The following is a 21226-nucleotide window of genomic DNA, read 5'->3' as shown; positions in this document are numbered from 1 at the left end:
ACTTCCTGTTTTCCAGACATAGTACACCATTTTTAAATAAAGTAATGAATGCAAGGTATTGTGAAAATAACAGCCAGGGATTGCCCCAAACTCCACATTGGGGAACACAGACTGTCGGGCCCTCCATTATTTCATCATTTATTTGTTTTCTATTGGGGTGGCTTTAGGGATGTTAAACACTCTTCTGTTTGAGTTTCCTTTGTTCCAGTATGTCTTTGTGGTCTGGAGCAGCTCAAGTGGCCTATTAGCCACCCCATGGCCAGTTGGGAACCTGAAGGGAAGAACCTCATCAACCTTTACTGATTTTCTAGCAGCTTCTCTTCTGCTAACCCCCAGTTCAGGAAAGCATTAGGCTGGGCTTTCCACATGAGCCCATGCCCCTGCTTTGTGTGGTTTCTTGCCTTTTTGTTTCTAGCTGACAGCATCTTGCAGAACGTGCTTGTTTTTAAGTCCCTGAAAGTAACTCCTGACATGGGTTGTTTGCCTTGGAGCTCTGGTTGTGTGGTTTTTGGACACCACACTACATGACACAACAATTAACCAGGCGTGGCCGGGTCCTGTGTCCCACGTGGGATCTGCATCCACTTCATCTGGTAAATGTTAAACATGCTCTAGTCCTTGCTCCTGCCACTTCCAGATGGATCCCAAGTAATGAGCGCCAAGTTCCCTTTAGGCTTTTGTTCTTTGAAAGTGTGATCATTCATCTACCCAGAAAAACATGATCCCTTTGTTCCTATTGTGACAAGACAAGGAAATCACATTTTTCATTGTACTATTGTGATAAGAGCACTTACTAATATAGTACTTTAAATTGGTGATGGCAAACAAATAACTAATTTTGTAGTTGTGACGATGGGACCCCTGTAATCAGAAGTTTGCACAAGCTCTTGGTCTCAGCATGAGAATTTCAGTTCCAAATCATAATTTCATACAAGAAATTGGCCACAATTTAGGACATTCCTGCCTCACAGGGATTCTACCATGTGTAATCCCCGATAACATACATTTCTTGGCAACAAATGGGCTGTGAGTACGAGAGCAATGGGCTGGAATTGTCCCCTGGGGATGGGATCGTTCGTTTATTTGTTTTTACAATTTTCATTCACCCAGTGAATATCACTTCCCTCTGGACACAATGTGGTTTAGAATCATTGTTCTAGGCATGTTTTACATCCTTGTGGAAATCTGTTGACTTAAAGAGTCCAACTGCAGCTTGCAGAATACAATGATTTAAACAGACAAATGAGTAGCTCTGCCCCTGAGAGCTGGTGCCCATAACATATTCTGCTACATCTGCTGAGCCAGACTTGGCACCTCTGACATCATTGGGAGAGTTTTTACTGATTTCAGTGTGTGTGCATTCAGGGTGGGGGATATTTATTACTGTGAACGCCTTTTCTCCCAGACTACTTGGTGATTTAGGTGTCCCCTTGAGAGACAAGGGCTGGTGACACAGGGACTGAGCAGGCACAGGAGAGGCCAGCTCCCATTTGAGTGTTTTATATTCACCCTGGCAGATCTCTAGAGGCTTTTTAAGGAAGTTCTGTCATGATGTCATTGTGACTGTGCAACCTGTGGACAAAGTGTTGTACCTCCCTCCAGCTCACAGAGTAAAGGCTCTGGGTTGCTTTCTTTGGTCTGGGGTAATTCCATTCTGCTGAAAAATGCCCAAACTAAAGATGATTTGGAATACTGAACCAGCTTAGTTGCATTTTGCTGTGGTGATGTCAGGAGTTGCACAGTGTGTTGCTGCAAATAAGAGGAAAACACCAGAATCCTCCCATGGTGCTGCCCTGCTCAGGAGCAGCATCCCCCTGGCCGTGTGTGTGATTCCCAGTGCTGATCTCTCGCCCCTAGATGATGCTGTTCATCTGTCAGGGAGTGTTCTCACACTGCAGGGATCCAAGTGTGCCTTTGATAACAACTGGAGTATTTGGGGATGCTGCAGTGTGACTGGAGTTGGGTCAAAAGTGCCAGCTACTCTTTTTTTTGTGCAAGGAAATGAGAGTGAAGGGAGGTGGCTGCAAAAGTGTCATGTTAGAGTAGCCATGACACAGAAATATAGGCCCTTTAGGTGAGTTTTATGTGTGTTTTTAAGCTACTATTCCATTAAAATGAGTCCTAATGAAGGCAACACACAGCACAGGGTGGGCTGTACCTGCCTGGGGAACCATGGAACTTCTGCTCATTAAAATATGTCACAACAGTCATAACTCCCCAATATATTGATTGATCACTACACGTCCAATATCAGCATTTTCTACAATGAAAAGATGGCATTCTTGGTGGATTTATTTGGCACCAATAAGAAAGCCTCAGGGAGGGGTTCAGTAACTCCAGGAGCACTCCCACTCTGTGTGAAAGCACCACACAGTTCCAGTGAGGATCTCTATGTCCCTTGGATTGTGAAGAATGGACCCTGTGTGGGGGGGGTTCTTACAAGGTACATTCAGACTCTGCCCTTGCTTCTTCCATCAAGGGCTCAATTCCTCACCCATTAGACTCAAGTGGAGAATGATAGATTTTAAAGGGAGCCTACAGATGCAATAGGTACTTTACAGGATTTTCAAAAGCACTTGGGTGTCTAATTCCCGTTGATTTCACATGAGGGAATTGCCCTTCACTTGTAGGATACAATTCACAAACAGAGGTTCTTCCATGTGTGGATCCCACTGATCAGTAAATTGTTTGGCAGCACCTTGGATGTAAATATAAGCACAATTGGCTGTGATGTCCTCAAGGCACAGGATCAGTTTTCTGTTTTTACAACACCCATGACATCAATAAGCACAGTTTTCCTCAAGGAGTGATCCAAGAGGTTCCAAGGAGAGCTTGGCTCTTGCCTGCTTTGGAAAATACTTGCCTTCAATTTTATATAGGGACCTTCAAAAATTTAGGAACTTTCCCATTGTCTTCTGGAGCAATCCTCAAAAGTTTAGGGCTTGCCTCAACTACTGAATCACTAAGAGGAGCTTATTGTGCCTATGGCCAACTTGACCTGTGGGGGAACTGAAAGAATTTTAAGGTGGACTTGGCTTGGAGCATTCCTGACTGTTTACTCTCTTCCCTTCCACCTGCAGCAAGCTGTCCAGCTTCTATCCTTTGTTTGGGTGTTAATGATTTCCTTGATGGCAAGATAATGCAAATTAACTCCTAATTGCCCCGTAAAATCAAAGTGGGCAGCAGTGCATCCAGAGATTTTGGGCCTCAGTAGCAGGGCTGTTCCAGAGCTGTGACAGTAGGTTTTGGTGTGTCTCCTTCTCCTGCCTCTCCTCGTGTTTAGGAAGGGTCTGGGCTGTGGGTGCTGGAATGAACACTCTCCAGCAAGTGCAATGTGTAAATTTCGAAAAAATATTAGAACATGTGGTTTGTGTTTCAAAATGCAGAAAATATTATGAAAACAATAAAATATCCCCCCTGCAGCAGCCGGGGAGGCTCTGCCTCTGTGAGTACACACACTCCCATTTGGCCACGTGTCAGTCTCCAGCCAGTTCTGTTCCAGGAGAGCCAGACCCGGGTCCTGTACTGCCTTGAGACAGGAAGGTGTAGGAAACATAGGAGCAGCAGCCACCCTGTGCCCCTCATGGAGCCTGTTCCTGCCCAAGAGAGGTAACAAAGTCCCATCCATCCATGGGGTTTGTCCTGTGCCCCTGAAGCTGCTCCAGCACCACAGTCTTGTACCAGGGTGATGAATAAATGCTCAGAGAGCACAGGTGCCTTCTGAGATCTGTGATGTTTATCATTAATAATGACCACGTCACTCATGACATTTCCTCATGAGGATTAGATGTTTTGGCCATTACACACAGGCAGATGCTCAGTGGCCTGAGGGATGGAAAACAGTGTGGGATCATAGAATGGTTTGGGTTGGAAGGGACCCTGAAGCCCATCTGTGCCATGGGCAGGCACACCTTCCACTAGGCCAGGTTGCTCCAAGCCCTGTCCAACCTGGCCTTGAAGAAGCCCCAGTGAAGGAACATGCAAAGACTTAGGAAGAAATAATTACCCTGTGAGGTTCCTGGCAGGTATTGTAAGAGGGTGACGACATTAGCAATAGGATTCCTGTGCTGTTGTGGCTTCGGATTTAATCAAAGCTCCAGTTAAGCAAATCATTGTTTGGGGAGCATGGACACTTCATTTTTTTAATAGCCTGTGACCTGCAATAGAATTTAGGTTGGGTGTTAATGACCAAAGGTTTTGCAAGTAATTAAATTTGTGGAAAGTGCTGTCCCTGAGAGGCTGGGAGTGTTTCTGAGAACAGGCTTGTGCCTGTTAGTTGCTGAGTCTTAAGCTTCAATAGGAGAGCTGTGAGTGCTGTGGATGGGGCTGATACTCATCATCCAGACAGCTCCTTTAACCTACTCTGGAGTTACACACATGACTGTGCTTGTGTTTCATGAACTTCAGAACAGAATATTATGAAACTCTGAATATGAGCATCTGATTCTTTCACTGGGCAAGATAAGTGACATGAGTATATGACACGAGATTTAACATACCTATAACCTCAGCACTGTCCAGAACTACCTGAAGGGAAGTTCTGGCCAGGTGGGGATTGGTCTCTTCTCCCAGGCACTCAGCAATAGGACAAGGAGGCATGGGCTCAAGCTCTGCCAGGGGAAATTGAAGTTGGAGATCAGAAACAAATTCTTTTCAGAGAGAGTGCTCAGGCATTGGAATGGGCTGCCCAGAGAGGGGGTGGATTCCCCATCCCTGAAGGTTTTTAAACTGAGATTGGATGTGGCAGTGAGTGCCATGATCTGGTAAAGGGACTGGAGTTGGACCAAGGGTTGGACTTGATGATCTCAGAGGTCTTTTCCAACCCAATCCATTCTATGATTCTATGATTCTATATGCATTATAGAAAAGGGTTCAAAGTATTCAAGCTGAGAATCTCATGTGTCTATTATACATTAAGTCACTCATACTTTTCAAAGAGAAAGCAGAGACTATGCCTGTACTTTAGGGCACTCTTAAAATGTAGCTCTGTAATAAATGCATCATTTTAGGATTTGTGCATAAGTCATAGTGAATTGTTATGTTTCAACCATTCTAGTTTTTATAAAGTTTTTCTCACCTCTGTCTAAGCCTCTGTGCCATTCTTCAGTTGCCTGATGGACTGTGGTATTTAACTTCAATTATTGTACTTGTATGGGCACAGTTCAAATGGGAGATGCCACATATAGAACAAGAAGCAACCTTAAGTTTCGCCCAAGTTCTCAGGTCATGGCCGTGTCCTACAGAGAATCTTCACTGGCTGAGCCCCATTGAAGTAGCTCAATGCTGCTTTCCCTGGGAATTACTCTTTGCTGGATCTTGCTTCTTAGCAGCCTTTCCTCCAATAACGAGCACTCACCTTTTAAAAGAGGAGGGTTTGCATCTGTTCTTGTGCCCTGGCAGTGGCTGTGCTGTGTCACCCTTGCACTGGGCAGGAGGTGCTTAGACTGGGCTGGGTGTTGTGTGCTGGGCTTGTCTGTGGCTGTGAGAAGTCCTCAGCAAGAACAGAGACATTGAGACCATAAAATAAGATGAAAATATTTTATTTTCTTTTTTTTTCAGCAAGAAGAAGGGATGGGGAAAGGTTGTAAACACACAAACTCAGTGCATTTACAGTGCTTTGTGCTCCAGCTTTGCATGTGGGGTTACCTACTGTGCACTGTGTCTTTAAAACACTAATGGGCCCACTGAAAAAAAGAAAAAATCACCAAAAAACCCTCCAAACCCATGACAGTCCACCAGCAACTAGCACACTAACAGGTTCTCATCTGACACCAGTAGGGAACCGAAGATATTTTATTATTTGGAAACTCCATATAGGGAAAGCCAGCCTTGAATCTGTCATTACTCCAAGAACCGCACCTCCCCTGGGAGTTAATTATTTTCTTAAAATGCAACTTGTACTGTTAGTTTAAAACATTCCAACTGTGTTCGCACTCTTTAAATCTTCTGTAAACCTTAGAGTTTAAATCACTTGCAGATAAGAGTAATTCTATTAGAAAAAAAAGGTTCGGTGGAAGGGGAAAGAGAGGGAAATAAAAGGGCATTGATAGAAGCGTCCTTTGGGTGCCCATTGCCCTGTCACCTTTAGAACTTGGCAGGAGTTGCAGCCCACAGTAACTTTATAGGTCCTGGCACAGAATGAAACAAAATAGGTGCATGCCACATTTTCCTTCCAAAAAAACGCCAGGGAGAGACTTACCTCCTTTGTAAGGGACTGAATATCTGAGAGGTATGTTAAATGTTAAAAAAAAAAGGAAAAAGGTTAGTGGGGCTGACAGGTCAGTGCCTTTCCTGGGCTTCTATTTTGAAAGAAGGTATTGGGCAAAGGTATCTGGCTGGGATCACGTTTGGGAACTGAAGGGCTTGGAGAAGTGTTTAAATGCAGGGCTCTGCTGCGATGTTTGACCACCTCAGCTCCTCTTGCTTTGGCTCCTTTTGCTGCTTTCTTGGGAATTCTGGGGCATTACAAGGAAAAAAAACCCACCTCACTGCTGTGGGTTTGCCACGCGTGAGCCAGGGAGAGGGTGATGTGTCATTTTTGGAACTGCCTGGGCAATCATTCGTATGCTGCGTTGGCCCAGCTCCGAGAGCTCGGGGTAATTCAGTGGTTCCAGAACTTGGCTCATTTTTGATCCCTCTTGCCCTCCCCAGCCCCTCTTTCTCTGCATAATTTGTTTAGGCTGAAAATCAGCTTCCCAAATTCTTTGAGGACTGTTTTTCTTTTCTAACCAGTTTTCTTTTGCAAGAGTGTCTTGGCTGAGCTGTTGCTTTAATGGGAGTCGGTTCCAAGCACCCCACACCTGTGAGAGCTGTTTGGGAAAGGAGAGGGACGGGTGAGAGCAGAGAGCTCTCACTAATGATGCTGTGAATGCTTTGGGACACTGACTTTGGTGGCACAGCTATAGAAAAAGAGGTTCCTTGGGTTTGGAGTGATCTGCAGAGACACCTCTCACTGTTGGAGGTTGCCTGCTGGGGGACAGACACAAGTGGTGGAATTCTGTTCTGTGAGGCAGCACTGAGGGTGGTTGGGTGCTGCAGCTGTTATTTTGTGAAGCAAATTCTGCCCTCCTCTCCAAAGCCCACTGGATTTGGTGTGGCTGTTAGACTTGGACATACCCTAAAACTGGAACTGACCCTCAGCCTTTCACTTGGGCCAAAGGCTTTGACAAAAGAGCCCCAGTTCCCACTAAATAGTGATTCCTGCACATGAGAACATTGCACGGCGTCTTCTCCTCTCAAGCCCTCAAAATCTCAGCTTCATCCAAGTTTTTTGATTATTCCATGTTCAGTAACTGCTGGTGCACACGTGGCTCTGAGATCTCAAATGTGAGGCCTTATGCCACGAGTAACTCAGAATATTCTGTGACTCTGTCATATACTGATTTGAGTGGCTCCAGTAGCAAACTAAACCTCAGGGTCTTGGGGTTTGTCACAGTGGAGGAAAAATGGCCCTTGGATTTTAGATTTTTAATAACTTCTGAAAAGGGACACTTTTATGGAACACGCAAGTTTGTCAGATGATTCTGTTTGGCTTTAGTGGGTGTCTTTATGGGGATCCTTGACCTAAACCAGATGAGGTAACAGGGCTCTGGGCAGTTCTGTGCATAGTGAAGCCATCAGGCTGTAGAGGAGGAGGGTTAGATTCTCTCTCACGTCTGTGTGGGTCAGTGTTGGCCTCACCCTCATCCCTTCATCTGAGTTCTTCTGTTCTGTTGAAATAACATTGGAATGAAAGAATTTCTCTCCCCAACCCCCCTCCCCAAACTAGCCTTGAATGAAAATTCTTGCACATAGATCCAATCAGAACAGATAAAAAATATCTTCTGGAGTTATTTGTGACTTTCTCTGGTTCCCTTCAAGCAAGTAAAGCATTTCCTACAAAAGGATTCCAGCATAAAGCACTGAATAGTCTTTATAGAGATGGCTATCAGAGTAAAAAACACTGATTATGTTTTTAGGCAGAATAAACCTGTATAAAGGACAAATTTCCCCTTAAAGCTGAACTGTGTAATGAGACACAGGAGCCCACTGAAAATAATGAGCTGTTAAAGAAATAAACAGTTAAAATAATAACAAAAGGCTAAACAGCTTTGGAAAGACAAAAAAAAAAGGCCAAATGTGATATAAAGACATAGTTCCTTGCTTACAGAGAGTAAAGTGATCTGCTTGAAGTGCACAAACATGAGAAGCCCTGGGTAATATCGCTGCTGTTTGCACAGTTTACCCAGACAGGCTAAAGTGTCCTATTAATAATAATAATTTGCATTCAGTGCTTGGAAGTACTTTGCAAACTCAAAATATCCCTTTCAAATCTCCCTAGGAATGAAAGTGATTCCCTTTGGCAGCTCTGGGGCTGATGCACAAACCTGCCTGTGCTCCCAAGGAAGGTACTGATGGGACAAGGGCATGTTCAGGTTGGATATAAAGAAAGATTTCTTCACTGTAAGAGTGGTTAAACACTGGAACAGGCTCCCAAGGGAAGTCACTATCCCTGGAAGTGTTCAAAAAACTGGAAAGAGCTCACAACTGGATGCTGCCTCCTTCTTTCTTCTCACACAGTAAAATTTGTCCACTGGCGTTAATTCCCATCCCAACTTAAAGAGAATTTCTCATGCTACTGGAGCATTAAACAAGAAGTAATTAGTTTTAATGTATCTACTGCCTCTTCAATAGAAAAGAAAAATCTCCTACCCTTGGCTCTCCTTGGTGGGACTAAGCCTCATTAAGGTTCTTGAAGTTAAAAAAAAAAAGCAGACAAAATGAAATGTGCTTTGTATGAGACAGAGAATTCCCTTTGTGCTTTGATTTTACCTGTTTTTCTTTCTTGGGGGCTTGTTGGTCCCTCTGAGTGTTCTGCCTTCAGAACACGGGTGGTACAGAGCAAAGCTGGGTGAGTTTTACAGAGCAAATGCATCACAACAGCAAACAAGTGTCAGAGAATCCTCCTGAGATGAGGTAAAAAGGCTTGTGAAGCTGGGGGAGAGATGGAAAAAAGGTCTGTGGAGTTGGGGGAAGGTACCTTTAGGACATGGTAGAACTAAGCCTCAGGCACTGTACCTAAACTGGACAGATTGGTCCACTCTGGCCCTTGGAGAAAGTGGGTTTTGTGCTGGACTGAAGATGAGAGATGACTAAATACCATCTGTGTAAGACCTTCACCTGGGCAACAGGGTCTGAATCATGTTTTTCCCATGAAAAGTTCTTATTCTTAAGTTGTCTTCAAGACTTTTCAGGTAGGTTGCCTTATAAAAGTCAAAGTATTATAGAAAAAGACCAGAAGAAACCTTTATTTTGTTCTGTCTAGAGGCTGTTTGATTACCCTCTTCATCACTGTTTTTTGCATTTCTTCATGTTTTGGCACTCGAGTGAAGAGAGAACAAAGTTGGCTGAGGGTGGGTTTAGGGCTTGGTCAGCCTTCCCAGAGCCAGCACAGTCCCTTACTGAAGAGGTGAGGCATCCAGGGAAGTCCATCCCTGTGCCAGCTTTCCTTGGCCACATCTGCAGAAACGTCATGCACTACTTTTCACTTTGCATTTGCTTGTTTTTGTTTTTTCCCCTTCTGGTTCCATTCCAGGACTGTTGAGTGTATGAGGATGCAAGTAAAGGGACATTCTCTGTTACCTTAATTTTGTCACTTGGAAAGCTTTAAAAGTTAATATTTACATGAAGTGATCTACAATTCCTCTTACTTGGTGACTGTTTGTTTAACATATTTAGGTGATGGCTGCATTTATTTTTCTAAACTATTTGCACGTTAAGGTCCTTCAGTTTTAACAAACCCCATCTTTCTCTAAGCCCTTATCACAGTTGTTAAAGATTTTTTCATTAGTTCTATAATTACACCCTTTAAAAACATGTATAGGTATTTCTCATTTCAGGACAAGAAAAGGCATTTGAACATAAAAGTTCTTTAGAGAGAATAGAAAATCAAACTTTTTGCTGGGTTTTGGGCATTCTAAGAGGTTTCAGAATAAAATACATTTCAGATGCTCCAGGAATATTGGAACATTCAATTCTACAGACCAGTTCTTCAACCTGTAGAGATCACTGCAGCATCAGGGCTTTGCACCAAACCCACACCCTGAGCCAGGTGTGTTCTCTGCAAGATTGCAGAATTCCCGGGCAGCTCTGCAGGTCTGGAGTTGACTCCGTGGACTTCCTCTATAAGGGAGGTGTGAGATTTTCATCATTGGCTGAGAAGGAAGAGCAGCACTGCATGAAATAACATTCTAATCAGAATTCCCCTCTCACTTAAACTCTGTTTGGATGGACAGTTAATTTATCTCTGTTTAACTGCGGAATCAATCCATCCATCAAAGCCACAAGAGCTAATTAGCTGCAGTCAGAGCAGCCCTGCTTGGGTACACGGCTGGGTATGGAATGCCTTATAAAACTGCAGCAGGGACACAAGGAACATTTCCCTGAATATGCCCCAAAGCTGCCCATGAGGCTCAGGCAGCCAGTCCCTGCTGCCTCTGCCAGTGCTGGCTTTGGTGAGCCTGGCACACACCATCGCTCAGAGATGAGAGCCCAGAGGGCACCCAGGTTGGTCCCTGTCCCCTCTGGCAGAGCTGGAGCAGTGGGCAGAGCCCAAGGTGGCTGAGCATTTTGTGCATGCAAAGGTAGTTTGTGGGATTGGAAATTGAGCCCAGAATGTTGTGGGCATTCCCCATGGCATCACCCTCACCTGGCTGGGACCACAGCCTTGCCTTCCTGGCTGCATGTTAGTAGGGAACACCACTGGAGTGAGGGGCTTTGGGGTGATCATGGATTCAGTTCTTGGGATTCAGGCTCCTTTGTGCCAAGCCTTTGAGGTAATTTCTGCCCTTGGTGTTGCTTTTGCAATAACCCATTTTAACTGGCTGGAGCCAGTGCCATCCCTGGGCATTGTTTTACACCCAGTCTCTACAATCATTAAATTTGGTGTCCATTAAATCCCAGCAATAAATGGCCTGATGCTCCATTTGCCACGCTCCAAGCCAGCCTGCAGTCTGGGTTTTCCCAACACATGTTCCACGTTAGCTGTTTTCATTGACTATGAATCCATAAAAATCCATGTGGAACAGAGGGTACCCAGTACAGCCATGTCTGCCTGACTCCTTCCCATTCTAATTGGGTAGCAAAGCTGTTTAATAGAGTCTGTGGAGTCTGTTTAACTACATTCTGCCAGAACAATGCTCTATTCATGTTCTCAACAGAACACTAGTGATTGGACTAATATCTTTAAACTAGAAAACAAGTCTTAATTGGAACAGATGCTGCAAATACCAATGCAAATGGCCAGCTCTGGTGTGATCAAAACCAGGTCCAGTCCATTGATTTGTTTTTAATAGCAGCTTTCATTTTTTATTAGTGTACACAAACCTCACTAACACTATACAAAAAGTCAGTAACAATATTCTGAAAAATCATCTTGTTTAAAGCAGACTCAGCCCTGCATTGTTTCTGGCAAGGTGCTATTAAAGAGTTTCCGTCCTGTTTTGGCAGATCATGTTACTGAAACACTCTTCTCCACTTTCTTCTTCCAGTGATTTTCATAAAAAGCTCTTGCTGTTACATTTAGTAATCTGTTTAGATATTCACTTACATTGCAAACAGACATTCAGGTTAGATTAGGCCAAATAAATCCCCAATCCTGGTAAGTATGTGTGTGTTAGATGGGGATTTGCTTGCTCGTGGTACCTGCTGTAGCAGCACACAGCCAGCCATTCCAGCCATGAGCCTTTTGTTGTGGCAGTGCTTGGCCTGGGGAAGCTCTGAGATATTGAGAACACAGTGCTAAGAATAAAAATGTTCTGGGATTTTTCTAGAACAAATTGGTTTTGTCTTAAGGATGTGTGAGCTATTTGATAGTAGCAAGAATATCAAAACCACTCAGAGCAGAGAGAAATTTACTGTGGTACACCTGGCACTCAGGGTTAGTTTATTGGTCTATGTAGGCAAATATTACCTCAGTAGCTGCTACTTAGAACTGAAAAATATTTCTATGTGTATACAGGTATGTATTTGAAACTGGTTGCAATGCTAAGATGATGTTTCAGTCAAAATCAGAACTGACATTGCAAGCAGGAAAACAGCATGAGATGGCTCTGGTCACAGTTTTCAAATCTGTGTTTTTGTGTTGTTTTTTATTTTGAGAACTTGGTCTCATTTAGCTTTGCAAGTGAATGAAAAGGCTTTTTAAACATAGGTGGGTGTTCTCTGCTGCCTTGGTGAGGCACAGCCGAGGATGTGGGTGTGGTACAGGGAGAGTGAGCCTGGGGAGGAGGGATGTGACACCGAGGTGTCCACAGTTGCAGCTTGTTTGGAATCCAGAGGGCTGTGCAGGGAGCTGCTGTGGGGCTGGAATGCTCAGATTTCAGGCAGTGGGAGTGAGGCCACACTCCCTGACCTGCCAGGAGGCTGCTCCATCCATCCCCCACAATCCAGCGATGATGTACAGGCACTGTGAGCCTCAGGTGCTGATGGGCCAGACAGAGGGATCCCAACCCCCAGGTGTGGTTTGAGGTGTGCCAAACACAGCAGAACTGCAGCCTGGCTCAGCTATTGTTGAGCTCCCTGCAGAGCCAGAGCCAGGAGTACTTTGGACCATCAGGTGTGTTGAAAAGATGCGACATTTGAGGAGGGCTGGGGATTGATGTGATGATAAAAGGCTTCTCTCCCCTCCCTACCTACCACAGCCCTAAGGGGTCAGGTGTGGGTATGGAGAGATGAGACCTGGATGGGTTCCAGGAGGGGCATCCCAAAAGGGAACTGCATTAAATTAGGTCTCCTTAGGAAAAGGAGGACTTGTCAGTCATGCCCAGCTTTGTAAGGAAATGAAAGGGAATTGTGCAGGTTTGCCCCAAACAAGTTCAGTTTGGTGGCTTGATGTATCAAAAAAGAATCTTCTTTAAAGAGCTGGTACAGAAGCATAAATGACAGCAAGTAATTGAGGGGCAGTGGGGAGGTGTTGGAAAGTTGGGCTCTTTCTTGGTATGTTTTTAGTTTAAAAGTAGCTCAGTACAAAAGCAGTAAATTTCTCCTTTTATTCTAAAGAACATGGGAAACACTATAGCCTTGTTGCCAAAGAACTGACTTGGATTCAGGTAACCAGTTTAGGTAATTAGTGTATGAGTATATGAATTGATGAAGCCTACAGAGAATTGTACAGAGGCTCTGAAATAAATGATGCTTTGAATGGATTTGGTGAGCTCTGTTACTTTTATTTAGCTCTAATACTGTTGTAGGTGTGCATAGAAGAAGAAAAATCTTGATTATAAGCAGCTTGTTGATGGTTCACTGTCACTGCCTTAGCTTTCACTTTACTGATTTTAATGCTGAAAAATACAGAAAACTATAGTTTACCACACTCATGAGCTCTTTCTACTGTGTCCAGCAACATGAGTTGCTCCAAACCCCATCCAACCTGGCCTTGAACACTTCCAGGATGGGACAGCCACAGCTTCTCTGGGCAACCTGTGCCAGGGCCTGCCCACCCTCCCAGGAAAGGACTTCTTCCCAATATTTAATCTAAAGCCAACCTTTCTCAGCTTAAAACCATTCCCCTAACACTTTCCTACTCCAGTTCTGAGCCAGCAAATCCAGAAGGGCTTTTGCAGGAGGAGTGCAAAAGGTTTTTCACCAAAGCCAAGGTAAAAAACAAGTCCAATGGTAACTTGGAAACATGGATTTTATCTCTGAACCACTTCCTTCTTTCACAGGGACTGGACCCACCAGCCAACCACACTCAAGAATAACCATTTTGAAATAGAAGGGAAAATAAAGAGAATAAAAATCCCTGAGTCCTGGGAACTGGAAGGAAAGCAGAGAGCAGAAAGTGCCATCTCTGCTGCAGGAGTGGGATTGAGCTGTTGAATTGCTGAATTAATCAAATCCAACCAACCAGGCCCCCCCTCTCTGGGTGCTGAAAGGAGCCCAGACTCGTTGCATTGTCTTAGTGGTTGCACTCTGCTCCCACATGGGCAGATCATAATGTTAGAGATGATTTACTGCCACACAGTCGATGTTCTGGGAGGTTTATAGAGATCAAATCACACAGTGAGGTGGAAAATCCTCCCCATTGTCGCAGCTGTTCCCTGGCTGCTGCTGGCAGTGGGACACTCCTGGCATGTGAGGGAGTTTGCCTTGTTCAAACAGCAGTGTAGGCATTGCAGTGTAATTACTCCCATCATTAGGCCACTTTTGTTAGGGAGCAAAAACCACCCACAAATAATAATTTTTTAAAAAAAAGAGTTTTTCTTTGCTGCATTTAAGGAAGAGCTCTCATTCCTTTTGGTAAGCAATCTTTGCAACACTGGAAGGTGTAACTGTGTATTTTACTGTCCACTCCTAATATTCTATTTATTCCTGAAATTAAGTGTTTTCTTAACAAGGATTTCCTGGGCCAAATTTATTAACCTCCTATCTGCAAGCTTAGGGTGAGGGGTAAAATTCACACCTTGGGAAGGACAGTTTTCAGATTGGGAAAAGGGAGGCATCTCATGAATTTTAAGTGTTGCAAATCAAATATAGTATAACAAACAGCAAGGAGAAGAAGCAGCAGCAAGTGCTGCTTGACCCGTGGCCCTGGGGACAGTGACATCCCTGCTCTTGGTGCAGCCTGTGCTGATGATCCCCTGATAGCAGCACACTTTCCCTTTGATGTGTTTAAAGCCTCCTTTCATTTGTTTGTTTTTGCTGTCAAATTACTTCACTCAGTCCCTTGTGCAGGACAGATAGGGCAGGATAGTCTTACCCTCGGTAAACAGGGAGGTGGAACCCGACACCTGAATGACAGTGAATGAAGTTATTTCCCTGTCAGAAGGACCTGGTTACACAGGGCTGGACTTTGGGAGGCAAGTCCTGTGTGCAGCCCTCAGGGGAGGAGCTGAGCTATTCACTGGCTGCCCTTGGCTGCACAGCTGTGCTTCCTTGAGGGTACTTGATGCTTCACTACCATTAATAAAACTGTGTTCCTCTCTGTGGACTAATTGATAGACTCATAGAACAGTTTTCATAGACACCTGATGTTTCCAGGTATTGCAGGGTAGTTTGAAATTAAGCAGGTGACAGTTCTCCTCCATTCCAGGTTGGATGTGACTGGCTGTTCTCATTCAGCACTGCACACAGGATGCTATTGAAGTGTATTATCCACTGGTGCCAAGGGGGACACCAGCGACTTGTGCAGAGGGTGCTTAGCAGTGAAGTAGTTGCATTATTAATTGTTTTTCACTATAATTAAGCAGCTGATAATCCTCTTGGAAGAGGACTGAGAGGAGGAGGTAATTAGTTGCTTGGAAAGCATTTCAAGGGTCTTGGTTCTAATGTGCAGTGCAAGGTCAGGGTTTACCATCATTGTCTTTCACAGCCAGTGTCTCTATTTCTAAAAACTCCTTCAAAATTCATGGTGCAAATGAGGCCATTTCTAGGCAAAAATCCACACACTCAGAGGTCTTGCTTTTAACATCAGTGTGGACCCATCATTCTTGTTATGCAAGGGAAGCACCCTCTGCTTTTCCTGGAGGTGGGAGGGTTTTCCATTGGGCCTTTTTGGGATGCCTGGAGCAAATTCTTGGAGCACAGCACTGTTTTTCTGGTGTTTAGGTGAGGCCTCTCCTCTGTGGTGTGTGTGGAGGAGGGTCCTGGCTGAGCCTTGGCTTTGGGCAGCTTTGCTGAGTGGTGCCCGTGGCTCTGGCTGTGAGATCTCTCTGAGTGGTGCCCGGCACACAGCGGGCAGTGCCGCTGCCATCACTGCTCTGTGGCATCGTGCAGCACGAGGCTCTGATTTGCTTTGTTTATGCAGTCTCTTGTCACCCTGTAGGCATTTATTCCTGGCCCCAGAGGCACGATTTCTGCTTTAATTAGGAGCATTCCCTTTGCCAGCAGCTCCATGGCTTTCACTGCCTGAGTCAGCAGGGCCGGCTGTGACTGAAAGCCTTGAGTGCTTCACCCCAGCGAGACACGACTGTAACTCCAGGGGCCATTTGCAGTGGCAAACCCATTTTTAACCTCCCAAACCTGAACAGCCTCACTTCAGTAAGTGCTGCTACCAGGAGCCTTTGCACATAATGACTTTTCATGTCAAAGATCTGGATAATTTGAGAGGACAATGAGTAGTAGCTCGAGGTCTGAAGTTTGAAATACCTGGAAATTATTACAGTTAGATGTGTTTCAGGAGGGGGGAAACTTCCATATTTGAAGTACCTTTTTGAAAACCAAATCTGTCAGATTCTGAGGACTAAGAAAGCAAACCCCATGTTTACTTAGGACATCAGTAGAAGAAAAAAGTGGGTTCTCTCCATTGGGTTTGCAGCAGAGATTAACAGGCACAAACACTGGCCTGAGAGTTGGACTCCTTGCTCCATTTGTGCTTGGAAAAAGCTCTGAGCTACCTCAGGATGTCAGACTGAGCAGGTGAAGTTCAATCCAAAAGCAAGGAGATATAATTAAACAGTAGTCTCTCAGTGGGGATAAAACTGCCTTCAGCAGTTGCTTGGTACTTTCTCTTTAAGTGGCTCCTGAGATTTTAGTATGGAATTAAACTTCTTTCTCAATATGACTCAGTCTTCAGAATTCTGGACTGATTTTGCAATCACTCTTCTGGTTTCAATGATCTTTGGTACAAAAAGAATTTGTGTTGCTATCTAAACATCCCAAACCAAATCTAAACAGAAGAATTAAATGTGAGAGTTTGAAAATATTCAAGGGGAAACCCTTCAGTTTCTATCCAGAGATGAATCCAGTAAGTTGAGAAGAAATTAATTCTATCCCAGCTGAACCCGGGACATAATCAGGGACTTTTTATTAGTGGAATTTTTGGTGACTACCATGATCCTTCTGATTATACCATGATTTTACCTAATGAAGTTCCCAGCTGCTCATGATTTTTCAGTCAGGTAGATCTGTTCCTGCACTCATCCATCTGCATTAGGTGCTTTTCCAGTTTCCATAGTAACTGGGCAATTTAACATATCTGGCCTTACAGTATCTTACAGAGAAATACCGTGTCCATTTTATAAATGTGCAGCCAGAGGTGCAGGGAACAAAGTGATTTGCCCAGGGTTACAGAGTTCATCTGCAGCTGAATAGGGTAGGAACATTGCTTTTCCAGAGCTCCAGGAAAATGCCTGAGCTGCCAGGCTGGCCGTTCCCAGGGAGGTGTTTGCTGGATCAGATCAGCTGAAGGTTGTGTCCCAAGTGTTCTTTTTCTCAGACTTGGAAAAGAGACTTTTAGAAATGAAGAGGTTGGGGTTTGAGCGGTGCAGAGCAGAGTGAGTAATGAAACAAGAAATCAAAACTTGCACGTAATGTATTCAGCAAGAATGCCAGCCACATTCTTGGGATAAATAACTCCCAATGAATAATTCAACCAGCGTCATCACCACGGGCACAGCAACGGGATTGGTTTCTAATCATTTGGCCTTTTCCTTAGTGAAAAGTTCAACCCACATTTAGACCTGATGTTTTCCAACTCAGGTTCTGGGTTTTGCTTGTGGCTTGGCCAGAGATGGCCCAGGGTCAGGTTTGGACCTACGCTGAGCACCCTCACTTCTCTTTGAAACCTAAAGAAACTCCAGGAATTTGGTCTCTTACAGGGTGCAAGTCACAGACACCTTTCAAAAAAAAAAATGCATCTGGAGCCTCAAAACCTTGTGAAAATAGGAAAACATTGAAAGCTGTTGAAGAATCCTGGATTAACAGAGCACACACCGAGTAGGGAAAGGCTGGTGGCCTTTGGAACAACTTCTCACATTAATTTTCTTCCAATGCTGACAGCTTTGATTTATTGCCTTGAGGCTGGTTAGAAAACACCCAGACATGAGCGAAGCCAGGAGTTATGGAAAGAAAAGGGAAACATGGTAAACACAGTGATGGATAGCACTGGTACAGACACTGCTCTGCACCCAAATACTGGCTGTGAGTGAGAATGGGTGTAAAGTCCTGGCAGGGCTGCTGGAATTGCTCCCATCAGACCCACCAGAGAGGAAGCTTGTCTTGGGATTTGCTGCTTTATCATCTGTCAGTTAAGTTTTGGTGGTGATTTCTGCATCCAGGTGGGTGTTTCAAATTGAACTGATCACTGGGAAGCCTGACTGTCTGTGCTGGAGAGAAACATTGTTGCTTGAAAATGCTTCCTCCTCAAAAATCAAAACAGCTGATTGTTTCCCAACAGAGATTTGGTAAGATCAGTTAAAGACATTTTTCTAGGTCACCAAAATTGTTTGTTGAGGATCCCTGGCTGTTCGGGGCTCTTGCAGCCCTTTGCTGTATCAAATTGCTGTTTACAAAAGAAGACCTGCAAACCCAAATGAATGAAATAACTGAGAAACACAACATCATGAAAGTTGTCTTTAGTTTCATCAATGGCTTTAAATATTTAGAAAGCACAATGTAAACATCCTTACAGCAAGCAGACAACTTCATTGATGCCCAGAATTGTTGGGATGTATAAAAGAGAGGCAGCTCTCGTGGTGTGGAGCTGTTTCAGACTTTCCATCAAAGTTATATATTCTTGTGTCATTGCAGCTCTTCCTTCAGGCAAAACCATTGGCACTGTGTCCCGAAATGTTTCTCATTAGTAAACTTTTCATAACCTCCAAAACTGCCCCACTGGAGGAGCGAGTGTCCCAGGGTGCCAGCTGGAGCTGGCGCTTGGCGCGGGGCTCCCGGGCTGTTTGTTTAGCTGGATTTGAAGGATGTTCCGGACCAGCTCCCAGGACATGTGACTGGGGTTTGACCTAAAGCACTGGCATGATGCCAGGGATCCTGCACACTTCATGGGAATGCTTTCCACTTGTCGCTTTCATACCTCAGACACAGCTTTTAACAATTTGCTCCCAAGCCCGAGTCCCACAGCCCTCGGAATACGGTCTGAGCAAAAGGCACTTGGCTCCATAAAGTAACAATGAGATTCCAGAGCAGCTCAGGGTGTGTTTAATGCTGAATTATCAGTGTTCCAAGGGTGGCAGAGCCCTGCTTTCCCTTTTTACCACAATACAGACTCAAAACTCCCAACCACTCTGATTTCTGTGACAAAGGCATGGACCTGCATGGACCTCTGTGTGTGTGATAGGAAACAGCTCACGCAGCTGGAAGCAGATGTTGGGGCCAGCTGAGGACCATGTCTTTGTACCACCCACTCATCCCAGAGTGCTCTGAGTGGGGAGTGCCCTTGCAGGATGATAAAAAGTGTTGTTTTACTTTAGTTTTGATGCCAAACATTAGAATTTGTGCTGGGAGGGGTCAGTGCAGCCTGGAATTGCCACTTGGAGATGTGAGAGGTGATGTGGGAGGTGGCTGCAGTGGTTAGGGGTGGCCACTGCAGCATCACAGAGCTGGAGAGTTATTTCAGAATGAAGTCACAAGGCCTCAGTTCTTCCATTCCCCAGGAAAGGTTAATTTGTGGATGAGTGATTGGAGTGAAATGGTTTAACATCATTCAGTGCGTTCAGACAATTAAAAAATTACAAGTATTTTCCTGGACTTCTCTTCCTTTTCAAATAAACCAGGCTATTATCTTAAATATAAAAATTTTCAACCAAGGCTTTTGTCTAGGCATAATTTATAGCATTTCCCAGGTGTTGATCTTATCTGCTTTTCTCCAGCATGGAAAATAATGTGTGAGCTCTGAATAGTTCTCAGCTGCTGAATTCCAAAACAGCAGAATTAAATTTGAATCCCAGTGGTCCTGCACCTTCCCAGTTGTTCATCACTCACAGGGTTTATTACATTTTAGATGATACTATTAAATCCAGCCACCCCTGGAGATACTGGTTCGCCTTTGTGAGTCTGAATAGCAGAAGACCACGAAGGAGTTCCCAAAGCTGCTCCAATTTAGCAATGCAGTAATTTAAATTTCCTGTAAAAGAACAGCAATTGTAACTCTATTTACATTTTATAAGTTGTTTGTGAATTTAACTTCCCTTTCTCCATATCTTTTAGGAGTTATAAAATAAATATATTTCCCCTCAATTTAGATACTTTTTTTTTATTTAGCAAATATGTTTTGCTCCCTTTCTCAATGCTTTTGTTCCTGCCACAACTAACCTGTGTTTTTGGCTTTGCTTTGCAGGGGTCTGTCTGGGGGCACTGGTGCCAGTGGGTCCTGCCTCCCCCTCTCTGGCACTGCTGCAGCTGCCCACTGAGGGCACTGGGTGTTCAAAGGGACTTGGGGCAGAACAAGGAGCCTTGTGCTTTATGAGGACTTTTCTGAGACTGTCCACTTGTTAGACACTAAACCAGAGAGTTTTAAGCCTTTTCTGTTTCATGCCACGTGGAGGAGAGTCTGACCTTCCTGGTTCTACTGGAAACTTCAATGGCCAAGAGGTGCAAATGTGGAGGAGATTCCTGGTCCCGAGGGATCCACAGATCCCCTCCCTTCCTGTGCTTCCTGCCCTGGCAGGGATTCTCACACACATGTGCTGGGCTGGATCAGGGAAAACCTGGATTGCAAGTCACAGATCCAGGAGGAAAACTCAAAAGAAGGATTTGGGCTATGTGATGCCCATAAAAAGGAAGGCAAAATGTTTCAAAAGGGTATGACATCTGCAGATAGGGTTGAATTTTTTTAAATGTTTCACAAGTGTTGAATAGTAAAAAAAAACTCAACAGGAGTTTAAATAAACAGAGACCAGTGAGTCAGCAAGAAGATATAAAATCATCAGGAAAGGCTGAGTTTGTTTTAATACAGGGATTACTGTAAACACTCGGAGTGCATGGTAACAATTTGTAGCCCATGTGTTTTGAAATATCATAACTGGTGTCAATAAACACATTAGAATTCGACTTCAAAAAGCTTTGTGGATGTTTGGAGTGTCAGGAAGACATTGCAAAGTGGGGATTTGGGATGGAAACATGTATGGGAGCAATCAAACACAGTTGCAATGTGAAGAAAGGGATCTTGTCAAGCTGTTAGAGCTAAGCATCTGTGATGGTGATTATTGCTTAGTACAGCCTATGAACTGCTCCCAGCCCCTGAGTTCTTTCCCACTGTCTCTCTCACCTCCCACCCTGACCTGCCTGGTTCTCTCCCACCTGCTCTGTCTCACATCCCAGGCTGGATCCTTTTGAGCAGGGTTTGTTTCTCCAGCCTCTGGGAAAGCCCAACTGCTTTCCAGGTATTATCTCAAAAGGAAGCATAAATTTGGGTTGTACCTGTACCAGGATGACTTGGACCACAGCCTGAGTGTTGTCCCCATAAGGTGACAGCCTGAGTCAGGGACAGAGCTCATGTATGTTTGGAATA

The sequence above is a fragment of the Pithys albifrons genome, chromosome 22, assembly GCF_047495875.1.
Source record: "Pithys albifrons albifrons isolate INPA30051 chromosome 22, PitAlb_v1, whole genome shotgun sequence".
Taxonomy (NCBI): Eukaryota; Metazoa; Chordata; class Aves; order Passeriformes; family Thamnophilidae; genus Pithys; species Pithys albifrons.
The sequence above is the reverse complement of the archived record's forward strand: the minus strand, read 5'-3'. Positions refer to the sequence as shown.